This window comes from Mustela nivalis (genome assembly GCF_964662115.1).
Source record: "Mustela nivalis genome assembly, chromosome: 3".
NCBI lineage: Eukaryota > Metazoa > Chordata > Mammalia > Carnivora > Mustelidae > Mustela > Mustela nivalis.
Genome location: NC_139022.1, coordinates 163,767,604 through 163,795,121, shown reverse-complemented (window position 1 = coordinate 163,795,121; position 27,518 = coordinate 163,767,604). Strand labels below are relative to the sequence as shown.

At 33.9% G+C, this 27,518-nt stretch overlaps 1 long non-coding RNA gene across 1 annotated transcript; it reads left to right on the top strand.

Annotated features, from left to right (window-relative positions):
• The first annotated feature begins 13,401 nt into the window (after positions 1 to 13,401).
• Positions 13,402 to 27,228, top strand: LOC309860896. The gene is made up of 3 exons (XR_014309692.1): positions 13,402 to 13,493; positions 22,705 to 22,763; positions 27,048 to 27,228. It is a non-coding gene; the product is annotated as an uncharacterized lncRNA (long non-coding RNA).
• The last annotated feature ends 290 nt before the right edge of the window (positions 27,229 to 27,518 follow it).

The following is a 27,518-nucleotide window of genomic DNA, read 5'->3' as shown; positions in this document are numbered from 1 at the left end:
AGTTGTGCTTATAACAGAATTCAATGGTGAAATCCTCATCTTATTTGATCCCCATGATTTTTGGAAAATTTTAACCCTCTACACAGGAATAAACTTACCTATCTTTGAGGCACATGTAAGCATTTGCCTTTACGCTTTGTTAGTCACATTATTAACAACAAGCTTGTGTATTTTTTGCCCCAAAGCTCCAAGCCCTTCGGTTTCACTGAATGATATTTATAATCTACTTGACCCTTATCTTCTCTCCACCGAAGTCTTCCTCTCTCCTGATCACCCACTTTATTAGTCATCTATTGCTTCTTAAGTTATAACACCAAAACTTAGTGGGTTAAAACAATAAACATTCCTTATGCCATAATTTCTCTAGGTTAAGAATTCTAGCTAGTGAGAGCCTCTAATTCAGGGTCTTCCATAGGGCTGGAGTTAGGAGGTTGGTGAGGGTAATCCAAAGGCACATGTGAGAAGGATCAATTTACAAGCTCACTCATGTGGTTCTCAATAGGACTTAACATCTTGCTGGTTGCTAACTGGTGACATTAGTTCTTTGCCATGTGGGCTTTCCTCACAGCATTTTCCAATGTGTAGCTGACTTCTCTATGAGTGAGAGAGAGATAGAGAGTGAGACCGAGAGAGAGCTTTCAAGATGGAAGCCAGGCTTTGTGCAAGTTAATCCTTGAAGTGGCATCTCATTGTTTCTGCCATAGTGTATGTGAAAGAAGTGTTAGTAAATTCCGTGAGGACTCAAAGTTAGGGGTTCCCACAAGGGTATAAATATTAACACATAGGGATCGAATAGGGATATTTTAGACGCTGCCTACCAAGTCCCTGAAATAATTACAAAACATGCTGTTCCTTTGAAGCACACAAATCTTTTACCAATCTCTTTTCCCTTAGTATGTGTTAACAGTTCCCCTGCAGATGCTTTCTTACATCAGTAAGACTTCCAATCCACTGGCACCTCTGCCTTCTCTCCTCCTGTGAAAGCCCTGAGGAAGTTATTCCCTATGAACTTACACTGTCTATGTCTCTTCCCAAACCTTGCTTCGTGTTAGAATCACCTGGGGAGATTTTTAAAATTCCAGTGCCTTTGTCTCAACTAAGATTAAACCAGTATTTCTGAAACTAGAAAATGGACATTACTATTTTGCAACAACTCCTCTTATGATTGTAATATGCATTCATATTTAAGAATCAATAGGGTAGATTCTGTGATTGACACAAAAACAGGGATTGGTTAATTACTTTTCTTGGACCAACTCTGACCCACCACCAACTCTGACCCACCACCTACTTTTTAAAACTGTTTTATTGAAAACCAGTTTTTATTGAAAAAAACTACACACACACACACACACACACACACACACACACACACATATGACTGCTTCTGCACTCAAGATCAGAATTGAATACTTATTTCAGAGACTATATGGCTCATATTGAACATACTGACAATCTGGCCCCTTAAAGGGTTTGCTGATCTCTGACCTACCTTCTTTCACATTTTTTTTTCTTGGCGAGCATGTTTGTTATCCAGCCTTTTCACTGAGTAAAGTCTACTGCTTGATTTCAATGCATTTCTAATCCTTGGACACTGCTGAAGAAATACATACAAATCATAATATCTTACAGCTTCACTGAAGAGTTATTCTCCTACCCTCTACTGTGCTAAGGGTGATTATCAAGGTCATTATCACTTTTCTTCATACAGTTTCAAATTGCACACCTTTTTGTTCACATGCCAAATCTACCTTCAGCATTTTATACCTCCGTGGGATAATTCTTCTAGCGTTTTATAGTTTGAATGAGTTTACATTTTGTTGATTCAACTCTTTCTCCATGCAAAGACAACTTTCTTTGTTAAAAAGAAAATTTTACACTGGACACTTGTTAGAAGCAGAAAGGGAGACTTTATTCAGGACTATTGCAATATGGGAGAGGCTATTGCGACAGGCAAGTGACACGGAACTCAAGCCCAGATACACCAAAGACAGCTGGGGATATATAGCCAAATAGTGGAGCACAGTGAGGGCCTCCGTGGAAGAAAATTGATTAGATGTCAAGGGTAGGGGCATTCTTGTTAAAATGGACTTTTGCTAAAGGCAGGTCAGGGTGATATTAGATATCAATGGTGAGGGGATTCTAGATAAATTGGCTTACCATGATTCTTTGTTAAAACTAGAATTAAGAAGAGAGCTTAGGGGCGCCTGGGTGGCTCAGTGGGTTAAAGCCTCTGCCTTCGGCTCAGGTCATGATCTCAGGGTCCTGGGATCGAGCCCCACATTGGTCTCTCTGCTCAGCAGGGAGCCTGCTTTTCTCCTCTCTCTCTGCCTCCCTCTCTGCCTACTTGTGAACTCTGTGTGTCAAATAAATAAATCTTAAAAAAAAAAAAAAAAAGCTGAGATGGCTGACTGAAGTTTGGTCAAGAGGGAGTCTTTCTCTCCCTTCCTTCCTTCCCTCCTTCCTCTCTCTCTCTTTCTTTCTTTCCTCTTTCTTTCTTTCTTTCTTCTTTCTTTTTTCTCTCTCTCTCTTTCTTTGTTTTCAAAATTCTCTAAGTGGCTATAGTACTGGAGACCTTCTTAAGACATATGCATTCCAGGAGGCCTGTGGGAAAATCCTAATAAATTTCAGGAGGCTTCCAGGATATCTCATTCGAATTACAAGTGTATTACTTGTTTCTCCAAACACAAATAAGAAGACTTGCTTTTTGCATTTTTAATTACAAAGAAGAATCAAAATGTTTAGTGCACCCTTTTGCATTATGATTAAAAAATTAAAACTTGTGGCAAATATTCTAGTTGCAGTATGGCAGTATTTTATTTTCGAACTATGCTTATATATTTCAAAAGTTAAATATATATTATATTAATTGCATTATATATGACTTCATTATGTATGTATATATATGAGTGTACACATATAGAGATATACACACATACATCAAATTTATTAAATGGTCTCTACATTACAGATTTTATTATATTTCAAAAGAAAAAAATTGGTAGGCATGCTGGTAAATGTACATTTCTGTTTATGCTGTAATATGCAATTTGAAATACTCAAATGAATTTTGTTGACACCTTTTCTTTTTATCTTATTTTTAAAATAAGGACTAAATAATTCTATATTTAAATGTTACAATTATCCTGGATGTGATAAGGTCCAGACATGATCATGCAGCTTGCCGCAGTATTCTATTAAAGACTCAAATAACATGAATAGCATTATTATTGCAACATAATTTTATAAATATTGAAAATTCTTGGAGTTTTCTGGAATATAAAGAGTATACGTTTCCTTTAGTTTGTATATTGGTTGCATTCTTAAAAATTTTAGTTTACATTTTATCAACCCAAAGTATTTACATATAAAGATTTGGTCTCTTGACTAAATAATTATAGATTATCACCATGTGGATATTCACTGGGGCATTTGATGCGAGCACTTTTTGCAGTGCAGGATTACAGGACATCTGGCATTGTCAGAACTCATCTGTGAAATGCCATTAGTGACTTCCAATCATTTTGACAGATGAAACACTCAGGAATTTCCAAAAAAAGGAAGCTGATGCCATCATCCTTGAGAACCAGTACCTCAGAAAGACAAATAAAAATTTCAGTAAGGTATCAGAAAACTGAAAAAAACTATAAAAATAAATTCAGTCATTATGCACATACAAAGTCCCAGGTATAAACTGTTATATATATTTGCTGTGATGTTTAGACATTCAGCAGCTCTTTTTTATGGTCTATCTAAATGTTTTATCTACTGCCAGTCTCTCTCCTGACTTTCCTCATAATAATTCATGAAAAATTTTAGCTAGGTTTTACTTTAAAATGTTCTCAATTATTATGTGATTTTAAAATAAGAAAGAGAGGAAGAACATAGTTTATGCACGTTGTTTGGTAAGCCTGACAGTTAGCTCTATATCATATAGAGCTAATGTTTTCATTAGAGTCACGCTAAGATTTTATACTTTGCATCTTTTTAATGAAAAATGTGAGGTTGAAAGAAGTTAATTAACTTTACCTAGAGCCCTTGGTTATGAAAGAAATAATGTGGATTTTCAGATGTTTTGATGTGAAACTTTGACATGAAATGTGAACATGAATCTTCTCCTGAAGATATTTAGGTAAATATAAATAAATATGTTTAAATTACTATTTTAATATTCAAATAAAAATTATTTGTGTTGTATAAATTACATAGGCATATATACTATTTTTTCTTCTTTATGATGTTTATTTTCATTTTCAAAGGTAATACAGAGCATTTTATAATTCCTTCCAGAATTACTACCTAAATTTAACATTAAGCATTTTTTATTTATTTATATATATTTTTTATTTTTTATTTTTTGAAGATTTTTTTTATTTATTTGACAGAGAGAGATCACAAGTAGGCAGAGAGGCAGGCAGAGAGAGAGAGAGGAGGAAGCAGGCTCCCTGCTGAGCAGAGAGCCCGATGCGGGACCCAATCCCAGGACCCTGAGATCATGACCCGAGCCGAAGGCAGCGGCTTAACCCACTGAGCCACCCAGGCGCCCCATTTTTTAATGAACTAACAACAGTGTTAAAAATATCCTACTATTTACCAAGACCATATTTAGTATATAATTAATACACATAAATAACATGTTTAATGGAAATTAATTATAACATGAATATTTATAAATGTTGTCTCAAGATAGACTACATATAATTTCAAATTACTATCTTTACAAATTTCATTATAATTAATTTCAATCATTTTATAAAATCAAATTATGTATGGTAACATTCAATTATTAAAACTCCTCAGAAATTGTCTTGATCATTCTGTTACTTTGGTCAGGAAATTTCCTAAAAACCCATCCATTATCTGTTCTTCTCTAATACTATATATATATATATATATATGTTCCTAAAAATCACAGAGACACAACACACAAACTTCATCAGTGACGGATTAAAAAAAAAAAAAAAGATGGGAAACTAATTAAAAATGGTAGCATATGTTTACCCATAGTAAGTAGTTAAATAAATAAACACTATTAATAATTATAGTACTTCACCCCTAAAATTTCCTTGTAGAAGCGAGTGTTGGAGCAGTTATAGCCTGTGAGGTTTATGAAGTAGAAAAAAGGAGGATTCTCTGTAATCAGATTATCGTATCCCCTAATGTGGATGGACGTAGCTCATGACATTAGTTAACTGAGGTGGCTGGTAGATACTGAGTTATGTCCAGGCATATACACCCTGCATTCTGTGTGTTCTTATGTGCTTGGTCCAGCTAGAGGCATTTTCCTACATTCACCTAATAGTTCCTTAAGTCAAAATCTCATATAACCAAACATCTCTCCACATTACACCCTAATTGGCTCCAAATATATCCATCCTGTTGGAACAAATTCACGTTTTCAAAACAGGCATTATAGCAGAATGACTATAGTTAAAACTATTTTTTGTTTTGTTTTTATAGTTAAAAATTTTTAATTCAAAAATTTTAACTGTTAAATATATTTGTCTGCCAATCATCTTTAAGGAAACAAATATTTTCAAAATTGCTCGATGAAGCAAATATATTCTACTAACTAAATTGACACATATCATTTCAACAATTTATAATAGAATAAAATTTATAATAATTTATAATAATTCATAAATAGAATTTATAATAGAAGTGTGTCTTTCTTTAAAAAACAGCAAAAAAATTTAAAACATGTTTGCAATTACTAATAATATTGAAATAAATGACAAAAGAGTTAAGAATTATTTTGATTTTCCTGGAGTGCCTGGGTGGCTCAGTCAGTTGCATGGCCAGATCTTGGCTCAGGTCATGATCTTGGGGTTCTGAGATCAAGCCCTGGACAGGGTCCATGCTCAGTGGGGAGTCTGCTTGAGGATTCTCTTTCTCTCCCTCTGCCCCTCCCCCTGCTTGCATGTTCACTCTTACTCTCTCTCTCCAAAATAAATAAATAAATCTTAAAAAAAAGAAAAGAATTACTTTGATTTTCCCAAATAAGAAGAAGTGCATGTATGATTTTTTTTAGTCACCTTTTCATTTATATATTGTTTTCTGGAGACACTTTATTTTCATAAGGAAGTTATGAGAATATATGTTAGAACTTTTTGTTTATTTTTGCTTTCATTTTTTGGCCAATGGTCATTGACCAGATATATTAATGTTAAGTTGTATATAACTAGTTCAGTGACCAAACAAGTAGGCTATTTGATGGATTAAGGAATAAGGAATACAAATTATTAGTCTAAAAAATTACATTTAAGATTGCATTTTAGAAGATGAATTACCCAAAAAGCTCTCTTTCTAATGAGAGCTAGATCCAACAATAAACTAAATTTCAGTTAGTGAGTCCATATGTCCATTTCTATATACTGAACCAGTCCCTGGAGTCTTTGCAGTAGTTAATGAACCCTTAGTCAGTTACTACTTGAGGAAAAAGTATTTATTAGTATATTAAAAGATATAAAAGGGATAATTGAGCTCAAGTTCTGATTAAAAAAAAATTACTGCTTTCATGATTCAACTTTCTTCTCTTTTTGGATTTTATGGCCATATAAAACGGCACTCTTTATATCTGTTAGACCTGACTTGAGGTAGCTTTCTAGTTCATAGCAACTCTTTGCCAAGTTTCTAACAATGACCGCAGACTCATGATTCTCAGCCTGACCCAGTGTCACTACCACCTGCTCCTACAGAAGAAATCTCTGTAGCCATGTTAGGTCCAAAGCAAATTAAAAAGATTCATTCTTTTTAGATTTAACTATGAGGCTCAGAAAGAAAAAGGCACTGCACTCTTGCCCTCTGATTTGTTTATAGATGAGTTTTCCTCCTCTTAAGGAGGAAAAAATAAACTCTCCTTAAGTAAGAGAGAATGATGTTGCACCCATATGGCAGTAGACATGAGAATGAGAGCCTTAGTTATGGTGGAGCCCGGTTCCTGATTATAGTCTCCAGGACAGGAACTCCCACCTGACTGTTCCTAGAGATCCTTTTTTGAGCCTTTGATCAAACTCCCTATTTCCCAAAAGTTCTTCATTTACCCTAAAAGTAGAATTTGATTTTAGTTACACATGTTGGTAATAAAAGAGCCTTGATTATGAAAGCTTCTTTACCAAACCAAAGTTGTTTTTCATTTAATTTTAATTTAATGACTTAATTATGTATGTAATTAAGTGACTTCAAAAATATAGTGAGTAAGCACAGACAATGACATAAAGTCCAAGCATTATTCTACTGATTACTTAAAATCGCAAAAAAAGAAAAAAAAATTTTGTAAATTTACAGTATTTGAGCTACAAATGAATTTAACATCAATGATAATGGGACATCTTGCATATGACTTCTGATATGATAAAAGATATACCACGTATGAAGTATTCTTGCAAAAATGTTTAACATAAAGTAGTCAAGCCTGTGGACTTAACATCCAGTTAGGTTGTAAAAACATCAGGCAATATAGGGGCAAGTTACTTGACACTAACAGGAAATAATCCAACAGATTTAGGATGTAGAATATCCTACACAATAATAACAGCTGATCTGAACTCTCATAAAGTCAATAACGGTTAAAATGATGGTGAGATTGCTAGAGACAAAAGGGTATAATGACCGACCAACCAAATGTGAAGAATAAATTTGAGTAGGTACTGTTCTTTAAAAATCTGTAAAGGACAAGGCTCCTGGGTGGCTCAGTGGGTTAAGCCGCTGCCTTCAGCTCAGGTCATGATCTCAGGGTCCTGGGATCAAGTCCCGCATCGGGCTCTCTGCTCAGCAGAAAGCCTGCTTCCCTCTCTCTCTCTCTCTCTGCCTGCTTCTCTGTCTACTTGTGATCTCTCTCTGTCAAACAAATAAATAAAATCTTTATTTTAAAAAAAAGTGAGAGGTTTCAGACCTCTTTAAAAAAAAATCTGTAAAGGACAATTTTAAATAACTGGTAAGAGTTGAGTGGAGACTAGATATATTAGATTTTATTATAGAATTTTCATATAATATTATAGAACTATCATTTTATGTATTATGAAGGGGGAAAGTCAGAGCTAATAACCTGGTCACTGAACTCATTAAGAGAAATCAGCTTAGGGTTTTCTGGAAGGTTTTTTGTGTTGTTTTGTTTTGTTTTGTTTTGTTTTTTCCATCATCTGTGTATTTATTTAACTTCCATTAATGCACCTCTTTTTTTTTTTTTTAATAAACATATATTTTTATCCCCAGGGGTACAGGTCTGTGAATCACCAGGTTTACACACTTCACAGCACTCACCAAAGCACATACCCTCCCCAATGTCCATAATCCCACCCCCTTCTCCCAACCCCCCTCCCCCCAGCAACCCTCAGTTTGTTTTGTGAGATTAAGAGTCACTTATGGTTTGTCTCCCTCCGAATTTCATATGTGTTTTTTTTTTTAAGATTTTTCAATTTATTTGACAGAGATCACAAGTAGGCAAAGAGGCAAGCAGAGAGAGAGAGAGAGAGAGGGGAGGAAGCAGGCTCCCTGCCTAGCAGAGAGCCCGATGTGGGACTTGATCCCACGACCCTGAGATCATGACCTGAGCTGAAGGCACTAACCCACTGAGCCATCCAGGCAGCCCAGTTTTCTGGAAGTTTTATTTGAACTACTATAGAAGGATAAATAAAAGTTAGCTATGTTTTTCAACTTTCAAAAGATTTCATAGATACACAGATTTAACTTCAAATTAACTTTTCTTCATTAGTTTTTAGCATCATATGGAATAAAACTACTAATTTTCCCTGCTTAAAACCCTTTTTTTAATGGTAGTTAACATTTAAATATCTAAATTACTGTCTCCTAAGCTCTTCTAACAATTTGATTGATTTGGCATTGATTTTTTATGCTGCATACATAGAAAAATCTAGTAAGATCAAGGTGATCAAGATCAAGAAAAGGATATTGGCAATAAACTAAGAATCATATTGATACCTGAGGTCTAAAGAAAAATATCAATATGATAGTGTCCACAAAATGGTCTTTCCATGAAACATGAGCAAAATATGTACGTGAATAGATGAGACTGAGCAAAACAATAGAGAAGTAAATTCACAAAATGAATCACAGACTGTACATCTGGAGAAAATATTATTTGTAGAAAACATTAAAATCCAAAAGGGAGAAAAATCTTGTTTCCCCAAAGAGCAAGTTAACAATTATTCCTTGTTTTGAATCTCCTTTAAAAAGTTCCTATGGGCGCCTGGGTGGCTCAGTGGGTTAAGCCTCTGCCTTCGGCTCAGGTCATGATCTCAGGGTCCTGGGATCGAGCCCCATATCGGGCTCTCTGCTCTGCGGGGAGCCTGCCTCCTCCTCTCTCTCTGCCTGCCTCTCTGCCTACTTGTGGTCTCTCTCTGTCAAATAAAGATATCAAAAATCAAAAAAAAAAAAAGTTCCTATATGGGGGCGCCCAGGTGGCTCAGTTGGTTAAGCAATTACCTTCAGCTCCTGGAATCCTCAGATCAAGTCCCACATCAGGCTCCCTGCTCAGCAGGGAGTCTACTTCTCCCTCTGACCCTCTCCCCTCTCATGCTCTCTCTCTCAAGTAAATAAATAAAATCTTAAAAAAAAAGGTCCTACATGACTATAAAAATCCACATGATAAGTGAAAATATTTCTTTTGCTATAGAAAATAACTTGTATATATAATGCTCTAAGACAAAACTGGAATTCTTCATGTTTATACAATTATATGTTATGTGATTTATGAAGGCCATTTCTTAGAAGAAAATTAATAAAAACAGTACTACTTCAAGTTGTAATTTAAAGAAAGTTTTAGAAACAGATTCTAATTAAGGTAGTCTCTGTCAAAATATATCCACCAATTCATTAAATATTTGTATTCATTCATTAACAAATATTCAATAAATACCTCCCTCCACTAGGCACTGTGCTAGCATCAGACATAAAATTATGGAAACAGAAATTTCGTTATCTTATTGGACTTAGAGAAAATAAACACAGACATAATATATTCTAGTTATCAAAAATGGTTCTCAGAAAACAAAACATGGTCTCAGTAAGTTGGTAGAATGAGCAGAGAGGGCTTCATTGAATATAAAGAAGAGTTTAGAGGAACATGCACATGATTCCTAAAATTAAACAAAAGTTGGAATATTTGGAGAATGAAAAAAAGTTTTGCCCTGTCATAATGAGCTTGTGATTTAAGGAAAGTATGAGATGCAAATAAGGCAAATTTTGCATGGTTTTGTAGGCTGAGATGAAGAGTTTGTTTTTCAAGTGACCCAGGGATCCACTGAATCATTTGAAAAAAAAGAGGTGACATGGCCAAATTTCCACTACAGTAGGGATCTACTAGAAGGAGAATGAATAAGGAGCAGGGGAGGTGGAGGCAGGGAGATTTTTAGGGTTTAATTTTCCAGTTACCAACCTTCTTCAAGTTTTCTCATTTCAGCAGTGAAGTCATCATTCCCAATGACTGAACCCAAACACCCAAGGGTTGTCATTATCTCCCTCTCTTGAGTTAAGCTGGTGGTTGCAGACAGAGAAAATTAGGCATGTTTATATTACTTAGATTAAATCAAGACTTGAAGTGGATTAGATAGAGGCCCACAGGAAATTGGAGAATCAAGAATGGATTCTAAATTTCTGTCTTATGCAAGTGAGCAAGTAATAACATTATCTGGTGACAAAGTGGACCATTACTAATGCATGTTTTAAGATGCAAAAGTCACACAAAATTGAGAACTGGAACGTAAAATAACATAACAATGACATTGGGTTAATAGATTGTTGGCTCTTAGAAATATTTGTAAGTAAAGAGAATCTCTAGAAATTTAGTATGTGTTCTATTCCCCAATCTCTAGGCCAAAAGATATTCACCTCAAATATGTACTTTTGGATTCAGAATGTGTTGGGAGAAACAAAAAAAAAAGAACAGAAATAGAAAGGAAGGCAAGACAAAAGGGGGGAAAAAAAGGAACAGAACAAAAAAGGCAAAATAAGAAAAGAGAAAGGAAAGGAAAGGAAGAGAAAGACAAGAAAAAAACTATTGACAAGAGAAAAGTTGGAACACAAAAAGAAAGACAGAAATAATAGTATATATCATAGTTTACAAACACTTTAGATCTGTGGGATGCCTGGGTGGCTCAGTTGGTTAAGCAGCTGCCTTCAGCTCAGGTCCTGGGATCGAGTCCCACATCGGGCTCCTTGCTCGGCAGGGAGCCTGCTTCTCCCTCTGCCTCTGCCTCTGCCTGCCATTCTGTCTGCTTGTGCTCACTCTCTCCCTCTCTCTCTCTGATAAATAAATAAAATATTTAAAAAAAAAAGAAAAAAACACTTTAAATCTGAAAAGCATTTATCTTTGACTTGTTTTTTATTTTTTTTTAATTCAAGGAAGCCCTGACAATACCTCTAATACTATAAAGATGGCTGCTAAGAGTTAAAATAATACATTTCAAGCAAACTGCAGTTTTGAAAAGTCCAATATTCTCAAGTTATTCAAAAGTGACAGTAGTTTTTCCTTTTCTCTTATTTCCCTGAATCTTATAACTACACTTTTTTTTTTTTTTTCCCAAAAATAAGTACAGGCTTTTTTTTTTTTTTTTTCTATCAATTGTGTGTCAAGAACCACGAGCTTCTTTTCATAGGAACTATCTAAACCAGTATTGTACAATTTTACCTCATATTCTTCTCAACTACCAGGTGTTCAAATTCCTTTGTGCTGTGGTACAAAGTCACATTGGTTGGCATTATAATCTTGTCTGGTATTTTATATGTTTGTTAAAGTACTGACTAAATTTCCAAGTAGAGTACATTTATCAAGTTTTAGCTTTTATTTCCAACACTTAAGAATAACCAAGACACATTTCTTAAATGCATTATAAACTATTTAAATATTGTGAGGAAATATTATAAAAGTACTATTTAAAGGTTAAAAAGAAGAGGGGTGCCTGAATGGCTCAGTGGGTTAAAGCCTCTACCTTCAGCTCAGGTCATGATCCCAGGGTCCTACGATAGAGCCCTGCATCGGGCTCTCTGCTCAGTGAGGAGCCTGCTTCCTCCTCTCTCCTTTTTTCCCTCCCTGCTTACTTGTTATCTCTGTTTGTCAAATAAATAAATAAAATCTTTAAAAAAGAAGTTAAAAAGAAGAGATGTCACAAAAGAAACAAAATTTTGCTTCCTTTTTTTTTTTTTTTTCCTCTCTGAGTTTAAAATGGGTCTCAAAAGTCAAAGGTGGTATCATACACAATAGTTTATAAGGTTATGTATTTCTCAATTATGGGGTTATGAGGGAAATTATTTATACTTATAGGTTAGTTGTAATAGTTAATTCATATAGTTCTACTTGTTTGCTAAAAAGAGGCTATCAGAAATGATACATGACAATGAAACCTCTAAGAAAAGATTGCCTTTGGGGATAACATTTTCATTGGCCTAAATTTTGAAATGGTTCAAATTTACTTTTCATCAGATGAGCTTTTCCTTAGAAATTTGTTCCTAAGACATGGTTTCAATTTGCATTTTTTCCAATGGGTTTTCCAGAAAGTGTTTAAAATCCTTTAGCTATGTTGCAACCAGCATTATAATGGATAATAATGTCAATCTTCTATATTAATATAACATAAAACCTGTGATAATATTTGTGAAGGTGTCATGAAAGAAATATTACCTTGCATTTATTCATATTCCAATGGTACAGATAATACCACTTTTATTTTATGTATATTGATTATTAGGATATGCTATATGTTTCAAAACTATAGAAAAGTAGGACAATTTATATATTCTAACCCTTAAAGTTAATAATCATTCCCTATATACTTTTCTGTCTATCACTTTCTCTAGCTTTCACATTAGTACAGACTCTTTGAGACTAAGGGACAATAGTCATGAGATTTTAGTAAGGGTATATAGTTAAATATCATAACATAGATAGCTTGATGTTATTTTCATAAGTAGCAAAGACAGAATGTTCATGTGCCTGGCCATGATTTTTATATATTGTGAATTTGCCTAGCATCATTCCTGTATCTGGCAAATTAGGCCCAGGGATATAAAATATTTACCCAGATATTAGTCAGATTGTCTGAAATAAAAATACAGCTATTTTGCACTTCAGAGAATATAATACCAAAATTTACTAACTCCATCAAGTCAATTTTTGAGTGAATTGTTGCAAGGATATATTCCAATTATCGCCATCCAGCATAATAACGACCCTCCGTCTGGTTGGGTTTCAAAAAAAGAGAGCTTTATTCCATATGGCCATCGCTTATATAGGGGAGCTAAGCCAATCAGCATAGACAGCGATATGCATCCACCAATCTTAAGCTTGTTACTAAGTACCCACAGCATAGCAATAGTTTAACAGCCAATAGGTAGTACTTCCTGTTTACGATCAGTCACTCTAGACACACCTTCTGGCAAATCGCCAGGCGCCATTTTGCAAAGCTCTGTGGTTGACGGATCTCTGGGCCCCTGGAGCACCCGCCCTCGACGCCAGTGAGTAAGAAGCTAAGATAAAGGTAAATAGTAATAAATAGTGCATCTATCCATAGTATTACAACAAACTGATCACAAGCATCAGTGGAAAATATGAAAATGATTTTATGTTTAATCCAAAGCATTTATCTTTTTTATGAGTTATCTAAATATAGTACATATTTGAGAAATATCAAAATTTTGAGAACCAGAACAGTTGTAAGATGAATGACTTTTTAGGCAATATAATGCTATAAAAATGTGAATTTTAGGTTGAAATATGCTTTAAGCATACTTTCATTTTATGAAACATTATTTTCAGTAAGTTTTCAAATTATACACAAGTAGAATATTACTATTAAAAACTAGTTCATGAATTCCTGAAAAGTACACATATGCCAATTGCTGCACACAGATTTAATATTTTGTGTTTGAATGAATATATTTGATAATTTATGCAGTGATTTATAACTGAATTATGTTTGCCTCTTATCTCTTAATATTTAAAGTCCTAGTTTAAAATACTATTCACGAGGTGCCTGGGTGGCTCAGTGGGTTAAAGCCTCTGCCTTCTGCTCGGGTCATGATCCCAGGGTCCTGGGATTGAGTCCCGCATCGGGCTCTTTGCTCCGCGGGGAGCCTGCTTCCTCCCCTCTCTCTGTCTGCCTCTCTGCCTCCTTGTGATTACTGTCTGTCAAATAAATAAATAAAATCTTAAAAAATAAAATAAAATACTATTCATGAATTATTTGTATGTCCATATTTCCTATTTCCAATTATTTTGATAATCAGTTTTTCTATAATATTAGACTTTATATAGCACATGGTATGCTATACTTCTATGTTGGCTGAGAACCAAAACCACACAATCTGTACCTCCCCCACAATATGGATGTTGCCTTCTTAATCTAACTGTTCTTTAACTCTTACACAGTATGGAAGTATGTTAAGAAACAAAATACAAAATGCGAAGTATATGGGAGAACATAACAAGTGAAAAAAAATGTAATTGAAATGAAAACAAATATGGTTAGATTATGTAACAACAGGTAAAAGGAGATAGAGTGAAGAGAAGATAGCTACAAAGAAAGCATTTAAAAACCAGTCAAATGAGACAAGGTAAAAAGTATAAAGAAGATGTTCATTGTGATAGAATAAAAGATGTTTTCACATATATTTTAATCTGGGTTCATTTAGAACTTTTAAGGAAATAAGGAAGGAAATATTCTAACATATGATGATTGAGAAGTTTCTAGAAGTGAAAAAAGAGACACAAATTAATAGATTTATTAGAAATATTAACAGATTAAAAAGATTGACATATAGGCATATCATAATGAATGTATAGAGTATTAACAATGAAAAGAATATACAAATTAATCAATTTTCACCTGACTTATCGACAGAAAAATTGAAAGCCTGGAAACTGTGAAGTGTCTTGAAATAATCAATAAATATCTATTAACCCAGGATTTATATCAAACAAATTTATAATTCAGGAATAGGACAAAATATGGACACTTTCAATCTATAAAAAGGTAAATATATGGGCGCCTGGGTGGCTCAGTGGATTGGGCCGCTGCCTTCCGCTCAGGTCATGATCTCAGGGTCCTGGGATCGAGTCCCGCATCAGGCTCTCTGCTCAGCAGGAAGCCTGCTTCCCTCTCTCTCTCTGCCTGCCTCTCTGTCTGCTTGTGATCTCTATCAGGTGAATAAATAAAATCTTAAAAAAAAAAAAAAAAGAAAGAAAGTAAATATACTCACAAGAGTAGAAACTTTAATTTTTTAAGATTTTTCTTATTTATTCATGAGATCCACAGAGAAAGAGAAAGAGAGAGAGAGAGAGTGAGGGAGAAGCAGAGGGAGAAGTAGCCTCACTACAGAACAGAAAGCCTGATGTAGGACTCAATCTCAGGACCCTGGGATCATGACTTGAGCTAAAGGAAGATGCTCACCCATTGAGCCACCCAGAAACCCCGCATAGTAACTTTTAAAGGACAAAAATAATAAAATGAATGGAAATTCCAAAATATTAGAAAAAATAATGTGAAAAATATATAATACAAGCAAGGATTAATTTTATTCAACAGTGATAAGAAAACTACCATACTGACAATATCTAATTTATAGGCTTAAGTAAAATAACATAAATATGAAATAATGAACAAATTAGCAATTCAAATTTTGTAAACTACAGTTAAAGAACTCTAAGTCATTGTATTGTTGGGGGTTCTTGATAAGCTTTACATTTCTTGCTAAGAATACTTGTTAAAATAGTAAAATTGCTTAGTAAAATAAAAAACAAGTATGTATAATTTCCAAGGTAGAGGACAAATTAAACAAAAATAGTAAATAAATGCAAAGCAAGACAATGGAAAATAAAAGTTAAAAAAAATAAATGAAATGGAATGAATAAAAAGAAAATATGGCCATAGAGAAAAAAAGAAGAAAGAAAACCTAAAATTAATATATGAATTGTCAAAACGAAGTGAATTACATCACTAAATAAAGTTCGTTAAAAGTTTTATTTTTCTGATGATCATGACTAAAGACCACATAGTTCCCATAGTGAAGTAGGGTCAGACTTTTTATAGGAAAGTAGTAGGTTACTTATGGGTGGTTTGGGGTTGACAGAAATTTTCAACTTGAACTGAAACTTGAGTTTCTGTTTTGCTTGTTTTATTTTCTGTTAATGTGTCATTTGTTCATTGTTCTCTTATCCATCAGAATGCTATTTTCCAAGCATTATATTGGCAAACATTGCAGTTGGTGGGATAGCTAAAGTTCCTGGAATAGGGCAGTAAATATAAAGAGAAAGAAACAGGTGTAAAGAAACACAGTCATCATTAGTTTTTCAAGTTCACCGTATATTTTACATGATTCAGATCATGAAGTAATTCATTCATTTCAAAATTCAGTGATATTATTTTTGAGTGCCCATTCTTTAGATGTTTATATCCAAAAATGAATTGTGAATAAGATCCCTGTCCTCATGAATTTAAATTCAAAAGGGATAGAAAAACAAAATTAAATAGACAAATTTATATTGGGCTTACTAAGAGCTTATTTATTATATAATATTGCTAAACCTATAATGTCAAAGCAGATATATATACACACACACACAGATATATATATATATATATATATATATATATATATATATATCCACACACACACACAAACACACACATATATATATATATATGGTGATTTCCATGGAAAAATATAAAGGGAAACAAAAATTATGAATAGTTTCAAGAAAATTCTAATGGTCATTCTATAGTATCCAAAAGAAGAGTCAACTTGTATCATCAGGTGAGGCATAGTAACTCTCATGTGAGTTAATATTGCTTAAATATGGATTCATCTTTGTTTAAATTCCATGGATTTTTTTTTAATTTTTGTTAACAAATAATGTATTATTAGCCCCAGGGGTACATGTCTGTGAATCGCCAGGTTTATACACTTCATAGTACTCACCATAGCCATGGATATTTTTAACTAAAAATCACCTTATCCGATAAAACAGTGGGACAATTCAAGAAGTTAATGTTGTGGTTTCGTCAGGGACCTTAAATAAGTCATTTGGCCAAAATATATTGGTTTTTGAAACAAATGATTATTCAAATGGGTTGTTATTCTATCCACTTAACAGAACATTACAAAGACACATGGGGTATTGATAATTTGATGATTGTATCATTCAGTGAGTTAAATAAATTAGAAATCTCATCAAAAATTTTTCTGAAAGGCTATCATTAAACAAAAAAATAATGACTAGCACTTGACATCATGTAACTTTCATGTAAATCTTTATATGGGCCTTTTGCAAATGTGCATGGGAAAATGGAATCATCTGGTGAACTTCCACCCTAGAAGCAGGAAAAGAAGATGAATCTTTACGTGATAGCATTTGGAGGCACAACTGAGAATGACTTATCCAAAGACCAACAAGTGGTTGCTGATGTTCAATGGGGGGAACTCTCCTTTTGTAATCTCCCTGCTCTGACTCTTTCCTAAAAAGCAGTTGGAACTATTTAGGATTTGGGGTTAGATGACCTGATTGCTAAAGGAGATCTCTTTAAGTAAACTCTTGTTTCTACATCTGTTTGTGCATAGTACTCAACAATCCTATTTTGTTATTTTAAGGAGAGCACAGAATTTGGATAATTTAGTGATATGTAACAACCATTTAACAAATAGGCATGAAAATTCTGTGTCCCTAAATTCTCTGAACTTTCAAACTAAACTATCAGATCTATAGTGATGTTTTAAATCAGACTACAAGGTAAGGAAACAATGGAACTTGCCCAATGCAAAGAAAATCATACCTGTCTCTCTGTTAGTTACTCTGGATGATGGGAGAGGTCTGTCTACAAACATGTAGCTAAAGAGGAATCCCTCCAGGAACCACTCTAAAGGTTTTAAGAGATAGAATGCTAAAGGAAAAAAGATTGAAAACAATTGGCTCAGCTGTTCAGAAAGTGGAGAGAAGGAAACAGTAATCTGTCATTGTGTGGGTAGACAAGTTGCTGGAAAATTGGATAAATTGGAAATCACTGGAAGGCAGCTATTTTGTCCTCAAGTGCATTAGATAGCCAGGGAAATTGCTATTAAATGGTCAACGATGACCACTCAAATGTTTCTAGATGTTTGGAATATAGAGCTACATAGAATCAGAAGATTATTATTATTATTTTAGTAATGAATGAATCTGAATCTAAAGAAAATGTTTCCTAAAAATACATTAATTTTATTCTTACCAAAATATTTCAAACAATATGAATTTTTCTGTGCTTGTGAATATACATGCAATGAAGTAAACAAAAACTTCTTTTCTCTTCATCTTTGTTAAGTTAATCCATTAGAAATTCAGAATATTTGGTCCCACTCAACTCTACTAAATCTTCAATTTAATAAAATCCCAGATTACTTATATACCCATTATAACTTGAGAAGTACTTCTCTATATTGTCTTGAGTGTCCAATCTCTGGCACAAATTTGTCCCTGTCGACTCCTTCATTAAAATTCAAGACTTCCTTGAAATCAAGAAGAAAGTTTAGTTTATGAAAGTGAACTGAATTTAGGTTTATCTTACGATTTTCACCATCCATTTTTACCCAATAGAAGAAAGCTTATTTTTGCCAACTCAAGAAGTTTCACTTTAACTTGACTTTTTAATATTTTTATTTCAATAAGTAAATTAAAATAAGAAATGGATATAAGAATTGATTTTTTTTATATTTAAAAATATTAAACTATTTATGTGTTGACATCTAATTGACATATTATTTTAATTTCAGGTGTACAACAGTGATTTGATCTTTTTATATCTGAAATAATAGTCACTTTAAAACTATCTTTTTTATGAGTAATCCTTAATCAGTTCAGGAAAAATTGATCCATCCTCTACCCCCCATTTCAATCATATTCTTTTTCAAGAGGTCATATTTTCTGGGCACCTGGCTGGCTCAGGTGGTGAAGCCTCTGCCCTGAGTCTCAGGGTCCTGGACTCAACCCTGTGCTGAGCCAGGCACCTGGCTCTCTGCTCAGCAGGGAGTCTGTTTCTCTCTTTCCCTCTGCCCTTCCCCCCCCATTTGTGTGCATGCACAGGCCCACATGGGCTCTCTCCTTCAAATAAATAAAATAAAATAAAATAAAATAAAAGAGGTCATATTTTCAAGGGGACTTGAATTTTATCAATCTTAGAATGAAATATCTGGTTCGCATGATTTATTTCTATTGAACTCAACAGTGCAGGATCCCATTCAACACTGTGCTTATCTGCAGCTAAAATCTGGACCATGCCCTGTCAGTGCCCCAGCGGCTTGTAGCGCATGCGCGGTGATGCTTCTGGGCTCCACCGTGCCGCTCCTTGCCTCGGCTGCCGCTGCCTCAAGCGTGGCTGCCGCCAGGTGGCGATGGTGCGGAGCTGCTCAGGCTGGGCCCGCGGGGGGTGGGAGGCCCGGCGCCCCTCTACTTTTTCGGTGCCCAAAAGTAAACACGCCATTAAGATGGCGGCTGGATGCGAGCCAGTAGGCGGAACTTAGGATTTTGTATCTATGTGGCTGCGAGTGATTGGTTGTGCAACCTTGGTATATATAGACATGCACGGGTGGGGGAGAGAGAGATCCCAACAGCTACGCAGAAATAAAGCTTGCTTTGCTGAGGTCTCCTGGTTGTTCTTGCTGGTGAGAGCGACAATGCCCTACACTCCATTACCAAACAGTTCACTAGAAGAGCATGAGCAACTTAGAAAGGCTTTTAATGTAGAAAGTTTACATTTTGTTTCATGGGTGGTGGTTTTTTTTGTTTTTACTCTAAATTCACCAATTTATATATTTGATGTTCTATCATTAATATGTCAATAAACAATAACAATGTATCATGGAATCCCCTCGGGTTTTTATTAATACATTGATGCATGCTTAAAACAATGTTGTAAATTCTACTTTGCACATCAATATTAATGTATTGTCCACCATATATTTCAATATATCTTCAACCATCCTTTCTATTTTTAAGCAGTGTGCATCATATAGCTTAAGAATGTTGTCTTCCTTGTTAAATTTTTATTTCCACCTCTTATAGGAAAGTTATATGGTTTGCATTTCTTGTGACAAATGACATAAAGCTTTTATGTATTATGCTTATAAACTATCTTTTTTAAAGTTTTATTTATTTATTTGAGAGGGAGAGAGAGTGAGGGGGAGGGGACGAGGGTAGAGGAAGAGGGAGAGAATCTCAGGTAGGCCCCATGCCCAACATAGAGCATATTGTGGGGCTTCATCTTACCACCCTGAGATCATGACCTAAGCCCAAATAAAGGAGTCAGGTGCCCAACTGACTGAACCACCCAGGAGCCCCACAATATTTGTATTTACAGTAGCTGCTTGTTTTTATTTTTCATAATTAGTTTTCACATAAAATAGAGCTGCATATATAGTTTCAATATTTCCCATAAATAATTTCCACTTTTAATGCAAACAAGTAAAAAATACTAATTGTATTAAGCAAGAAATTTAAGCATTAAAAATGGATCATTGTTTGTAGTTTTAATCTGTGATACAGTCCCATTTTGCTATAATACTTTAATCATGTGTCTTTGAAAAAATAATTTTTAATCCTATTCAATATAGTAACCATAGTTTTACTTAAATCCATGTAGTTGGTTTAGTAGTCATTAGTAGTACTTACAGTCATTTTATTTTTTATCTTATTTTTTAATTCTTTTTAAAGACTTTATTTATTTGAGAAAGAGAGCACAAGAGAGAGAACTGAGCTGGGGAAGGGCAGAGAGGCCAATGGAGAGGGAAGAGACTTCCCCTCTGAGCAGGAAATGCAAAGTGGGCCTCAGTCCCAGGTCCCTGGGATCCTGACCTGAGCTGAAAGCAGACACTTAACCAACTGAGGCACCCAGACACCCCAGTTTTTTAATCTTATTTTTAATTCCTTATTTTGATTAAAGTTATTTAGGTATTGTTCCTCTTTCACTTCATTCTCTTCAAATGGAGGTATTATACATTTTAAAATTTTCCATTTTAAATACAAAATTTCTGGTTTAACATATTTTTCAAAACCCAACAGAAACTACCTCCATTATTTAGATATTAGGTTATATAAAAAAGTCCAAGATTGTCCAGATATTTTACATTACAGAAATCAAAATATCAATCCTGTATAATTATTTTAGATATGTTTTTGCTATCATTGTATTTTAAGTATTATAAGATATGTTTAGAAAAGGGCATATTTTTATTAATATAATCAGAAATCTAGTTCACATTCTGATACAAAGATTCAGCTATATTTAAAAAAAAACAAACAGCTCGTGGGCACCTAGTGAGCCTGCTTCTTGCTTTGCCTGCTGCTCCCCTCTTGTTGGTGTTCTCTCTTTCTCTGAAAAATAAATAAATAAAATCTGTAAAAAAAAAAAAGTTCATGAAATTTTCTTTTATCTTGTATCTGTTTCTGAATAGTATTTAAATTCTTAGGCTTATGCTTTTGATTGGGGTACTTATATTGTTTTATTCCATCCCTTTTCTTATATTATACAGTTATAACTTCTCTTTCTGTCTTTCTAGTTCACTACATTTTTTTCTCTACTGCAAAAGTTTCTAAAGTTTGTATTCCATACTATAGATTTCAATTGCTGTTCTATCAACACAGAATTGCAATTTTCATTTCATTTTTAAATTACAGAAATTATATCTATGTATTTTCCTTAAAAAAAAAATAATGTGCAAGGAGGGCCTAGGTGGCTCAGTTGGTAGGTGTCTATACTTTTAAAAAATATTTTATTTATTTATTTGACAGAGGAACTGCACAATCATGGGGAACAGCACAGGGAGAGGAAGAAGCAGGTAATCTGCTCAGTAGGAAGCCTGATGCAGGCTCCACTTCCAGACCCAGGGATCATGACCTGAGTAGTAGGCAAACATTTAACCAAATGAGCCACGCAGGCAACCCAAGCATCTGATTCTTGACTTCGGCTCAGGTCCAGATCTCAGGGTTTTGAAATGGAGTCCCCAGTTCGGTTCTATAGTCACTGGGGAGTCTGCTTAAGATTGTTCTCACTCTCCCTTTGTCCCTCCCTTCCTGCTCACATATGCCTGATCTCTCTCTCTCTTTCTCTCAAAATAAAATAATAGTAATAATAATAATAATAATGTGCAAAATCTCTTAAAGTACTCACTAACTAGGTCTAGCTTCTACCTCTGTGATAAACATCAGAAGTAATAAAATATTCTCTTAAATGCAAATAGACACTATTTGAAAATAAATCAGTGTCATTCACCAAACCAACAAGGTAAAAGGACAAATATATAATCATATACATAGAAACAAACAAAAAAATTGTCAAAATTCAACATAAATTTTTAAGAATTCTCAGCAAGATAGGAATAGTAAGCAACTTTCTCAACCTAACAAAAGATGTCTGTAAACATTTACAGTTAAAATCATACTAAATTATGATATGTTAAAAAACTCTTCACCTAAGTCCAAGAATAAGGGAAACTTCTCTTTCACTATTTCTATTCAGCATTGTTCTGAAGGAACTAACCTGTGCTAAAGCTGTGGAGAATAAGTTATTGGCCATGCATTACTCAAAATCAGAACCAAAAATAGACTATAAAGGAGAGCAGAAAATGCAGTAATATGTCATTTAGCATATTGATTATTTTGAATTAAAGTTAGTTCAGAAACAGCCTCCACAAGAAGGACACACTGACCATTCTTTGTCTTGGCAGGGAAATAAGGAAAACATCCGTTTTGCCAGAAATAGGAAATTTAAAGCCAAAAAGTCCATGTAAGTAAATTTGTTAAGTCCTCATTAACTAGCCCATAGCACAAACTTCTTTGTCTTGTCAATTAGTCACAGAATTTTTGTTTCTTTGTCTAAAAGGCAAAAATGATGACTCCTTTAGTTATTTCACAGTCTTTTTTTTTTTTTTTTTTTTGGTGGGGCTTCTATGTACAAAATTAAATTTGTTTTTATCTTGTTAATATGTTTTGTGTCAGTTTAATTTTTAGACCAGGCAAAGAACCCAGAAGGAAAAAAAAAAAAAAAAGGAAACATTTTTTGTACCTACAACCAATAACCAGAAATAGAAGGGAAAACAACAATAAAAAGAGTCAGAATAAAAAGGAGAGGAAGGGGAAAACAGCAAAGTTAGATTCTATTTCTCTTTTTCTAAAGGTAAAATAAAAGGTGTTCTTGTGTTTGAACATCAGAAACATTTGCTGCTTAAGCAACATAGTTTACATGATTAAGGTAAGTGATTCCACTTGGTCATTGGAGTGGAACAAGCTATACAACAAACTATAATTTTAAGAAAGTTACGGTCCACATCAGCCCCAGCCACTTCAAGACATGTCTCCAAAGGCAAAAGAAACAAAAGCAAAAATAAACTTTTGGGACTTCATCAAGATCAAAAGCTTCTGCACAGCAAAGGAAATAGTCAACAAAAACAAAGAGGCAACCCACAGAATGGGAGAAGATATTTGCAAATGACAGTACAGGTAAAGGGCTTACATTCAAGATCTATAAAGAACTCAAATTCAATCCCCCCAAAAACAGATAATCACATCAAAAATGGGCAGAAGACATGAACAGACACTTTTCCAAAGAAGACATACAAATGGCTAACAGACACATGAAAAATATTCATCATCATTAGCCATCAAAGAAAGTCAAATCAAAACCACATTGAGATACCACCTTACACTAGTTAGAATGGCCAAAATTAAGAAGACAAGAAACAAAGATATTGGAGAGCATGTGGAGAGATGGAAACCTTCTTATATTGTTGGTGGGAATGCAAGTTGGGGCAGCCACTTTGGAAAACAGATTGGATATTCCTTAAGAAATTAAAAATAGAGCTATCCTATGACCCTGCAATTGCACTCCTGGGTATTTACCCCAAAGATACAGAGGTAGTGAGAAGAAGGGACATATGTTCCCCAATGTTTATAGCAGCAAAAGCTACAATTGCCAAACTGTGGAAAGGGCCAAGATGCCCTTCAATAGACAAATGGATAAAGAAAATATGGTTCATATATATGATGGAATATCATGCCTCCATCAGAAAGGATGAATACCCAACTTTTGTATAAACATGGATTGGTCTGGAGGAAGTTATGCTGAGTGAAGTAAGTCTTACAGAGAAAGTCAGTTATCATATGGTTTAACTTACTTGTGGAGCATAAGGAATAACAGAGAGGACAGGAGGAGAAGGAAAGAAAAGTGAATTGGGGGAAATTAGAGGGGGAGATGAAGCATGAGAGACTGTGGACTCTGAGAAACAAACTAAGGGTTTTGGAAGGGAGGGGGTGGGGGAATGGGTGAGTCTGGAGGTGGGCATTAAGGAGGGCACATATTGCATGGAACTCTGGGTGTGGAGCATAAACAATGAATCTTGGAACACTGAAAAAATAAAATAAATTAAAAAAAAAGTCACTCATTTAAATGTAAGAATGTTTAAGTCCAAGATTTATTAATTCATTAATGAGTGAACCATGAAGATGGTGTTGTAGTTTGAATTGTGTTACCGCCCCAAATACATTGAAGTTCTAACCTCCAGTTACCAGGAATTTGACCTTATTTGGAAAAAGGGTCTATGTAGATGTACCCTAGTTAAGATGAGATCATTAGATGGGACCAATACAGTATGACTGGTGTCTTTATGGGAAAAGAAGAGACACAAGCACACAGAGGAGGATGCCAATGTGAAGACACAGACATATGAAGAGACACTTGCGTAAAAAGAAGTAGAGATTAGAGGGATGGATGTATAAGCCAAGGAGCACTAAGGATTGCTGGCAACATCAGAACAGGAAAAAATAAAATGGGAAATATTTCCCTCTGGAGGCCTAAAGAGAGTATTGTGCTGTTTTGAAATATGATTTGGTAAAATCAAGATACCTTGATTTCATAATCCTGCTTCCTTGTCTCTCCAAATCAATTTTAGTCAACTTATCTAACTCCAGGAAAATAAACATGAGAAAATGCTGTTTTGTAATAACATGAAAGGTATAGTTTATTTAAGGAGAACTGACACATTTATGATTATAAGTCTTTTCCAAGAATATGATATTTCTCGGCCTGTGTTCAAATATAAATTTGTGTCATTCATGATTGTTTTCCAGTTTTCATTGGTATATTACCATTTAAGTCCACATTTAGGCATTTTAGTTAAGTTTGGTTATTAGTAGGTGCATTCTTCAAATAACCATTCTAAATTCTTTAACGTGAATGCCCTTATTAATGCCATTTGACAAAATGATACATGTATATAGTATTAATAAACAATATTCAACTGAAACCAAAACAAGAAGTTACTATCAAGGTTTTTGGGGGTGTTTCATTTTGTTTTGTTTTGCTCATTTATATGACCATTGCAATGATAATTATTCTGCAATATCAACTATTGGAAATGACCCTCCATAAGTATTACTACTTTTCCCTGGCTGATTGATACATCTTTCTCTAATAATATGTTGGCTGGAAGTGTTTGACAATGTTTTACTTAACAATATGATGCATCTCTTTCCAAACACATATTTAACCATCAATGCACTGGTCGCAATAATCATGTTATTAATTTGGAAAAGTCACAGGAAATAAAGTTAGTTAATATGCAAGAGAAGAAGAATACCCTGCTATTGGCCCCAAAGTTCCTTAAAAACAAGCTTTAATAAAGCTAAATATGAGACTATAATTATATATATGTATATATATATGTATATGTATATATAAGTACTTCCTATATGAAATAAGATACATTGAAAAGCTGAAAAAATTGTTTTTATGTTACTTTATATCTCATGAATTCTATCAATTTGTATTTGGATATGACATTCGAGAGAAAGTGAAGACAGAGATATGGTTACACAGTACCTTTCCATAGACTAAAGACCACATTGATTAATTGCAGTAAAATTTTTATAATACTTTCCAATCTCCTCATTTGCTTAATGACCTTATAGTAGATTAAGATGGTCACTTCAGTACTTTATTGCATAAACAACAGAATGCCCCTTTACTTGACATAGTGCAGCATTTTTCTTTCTTTACATATATATATATTTTTTAAACGATTAAAACCAGGGAGGACAAAGCCTCAATAAGGTAATATGTTTATACTCCTGAGACCAAAGTTGTACAGCCTAATGTTGGGATTTGTTTAACAAAGTATTGGGTATTTAAAAATGAGGAAAAGTGAAAATAAAAGAAGATAAATGAAGAGATATGGAAGTGTTTTGCATGGAAGAACAAAGTATTTTTGATCTTTAATGACTACTGAGCAAGTAGGAGATGTTTCTATGTATAATTATATAATTTATAAAATACATTTTACTGATCCAGTAATAAGGGAATAGCTTATTTCAAATGATATAGAAATTCTCCATCACCTGGAATACACATACACACAAACACATACACAGGATCACATATAAAATGAAATGAAAGCTCTTCAGTAGTGTTGATGATGATGAAGATGGTGCTAATGACATACCTAATCCCTCGCTCTCTCTATATATAAATATAATGTCACTTAAGAGTACATGTGCATCATTGCTATTAGTTGTGGGAATGAATCTGTAAAATAGTCCCTTGATTATTATTTGGGAAATATTTATTTAGTGTAAAAATCATGAAATATGCACTTACTATTTAATTTATCTTGGATATGACATCTTGCTCCTTAGATTCCTTTAAATATACATTTATTCTGTCATATATATGTCAAAACACACACTATATTTTTTTTCATGCTGAAAATTAGATATGCTTTGAAATATATGATCATCCCATTTCAGATGAAAAAAATAAAAATTTCTGGCTGACAAGTACATTCTCATCAGGAAAAAAAAAAAACAAAGTCCAAAGTCCAATAGTGACTTTAACAGAAAGTAAATTGCCCACATATGGAATCAACATAGGACAATATTGACATTTGTTAAAAAATGTTTATGTAGTGCTTTTAATCCCCTAGAAAGAAATACCAAATTCAAGCAACAATTCTATTTTTAATTCCTGACTTGTAATTATGAAACTCTAGCAACTTACTTTTCTTTTTCTCCATCTTAGCAGTTTTACCTGAAGCTTCAGAAGATCCCGTGAAGAATGTACAATAATCAGCAGTTTGCTTACTTCCACACCAACAGAAGGAAATTTACACTTATATGCCCTGAAGAATTGACTCGTTTCTGTAAATGACATATGGTGGAGAATCCTTTTTGAAAATAAATACTCCTGTTTTCATGCTGAACAGGTTTTTCATTTAAATTCATGACAACATATCAAAAACCTTGCCATAAAAATACAGAGCAATCAATTGAAGTAATACAGGATTTAAGTAATAAAAGATTTAAACAATTTAGTAGTTCTTCCATTCATTCTAAATTGAAATTTTAGAGAAGCTGTTTTAGAATATGCTGACAGAGTACACACAATCTACACACAAATTCAGCTGAAGGAAATTATCACAACTATAATGATTTTATTAAAGAAGAGAAATTAAGACTTTTTAGATTTTTAACTGAAGCTCATAGCAAATAA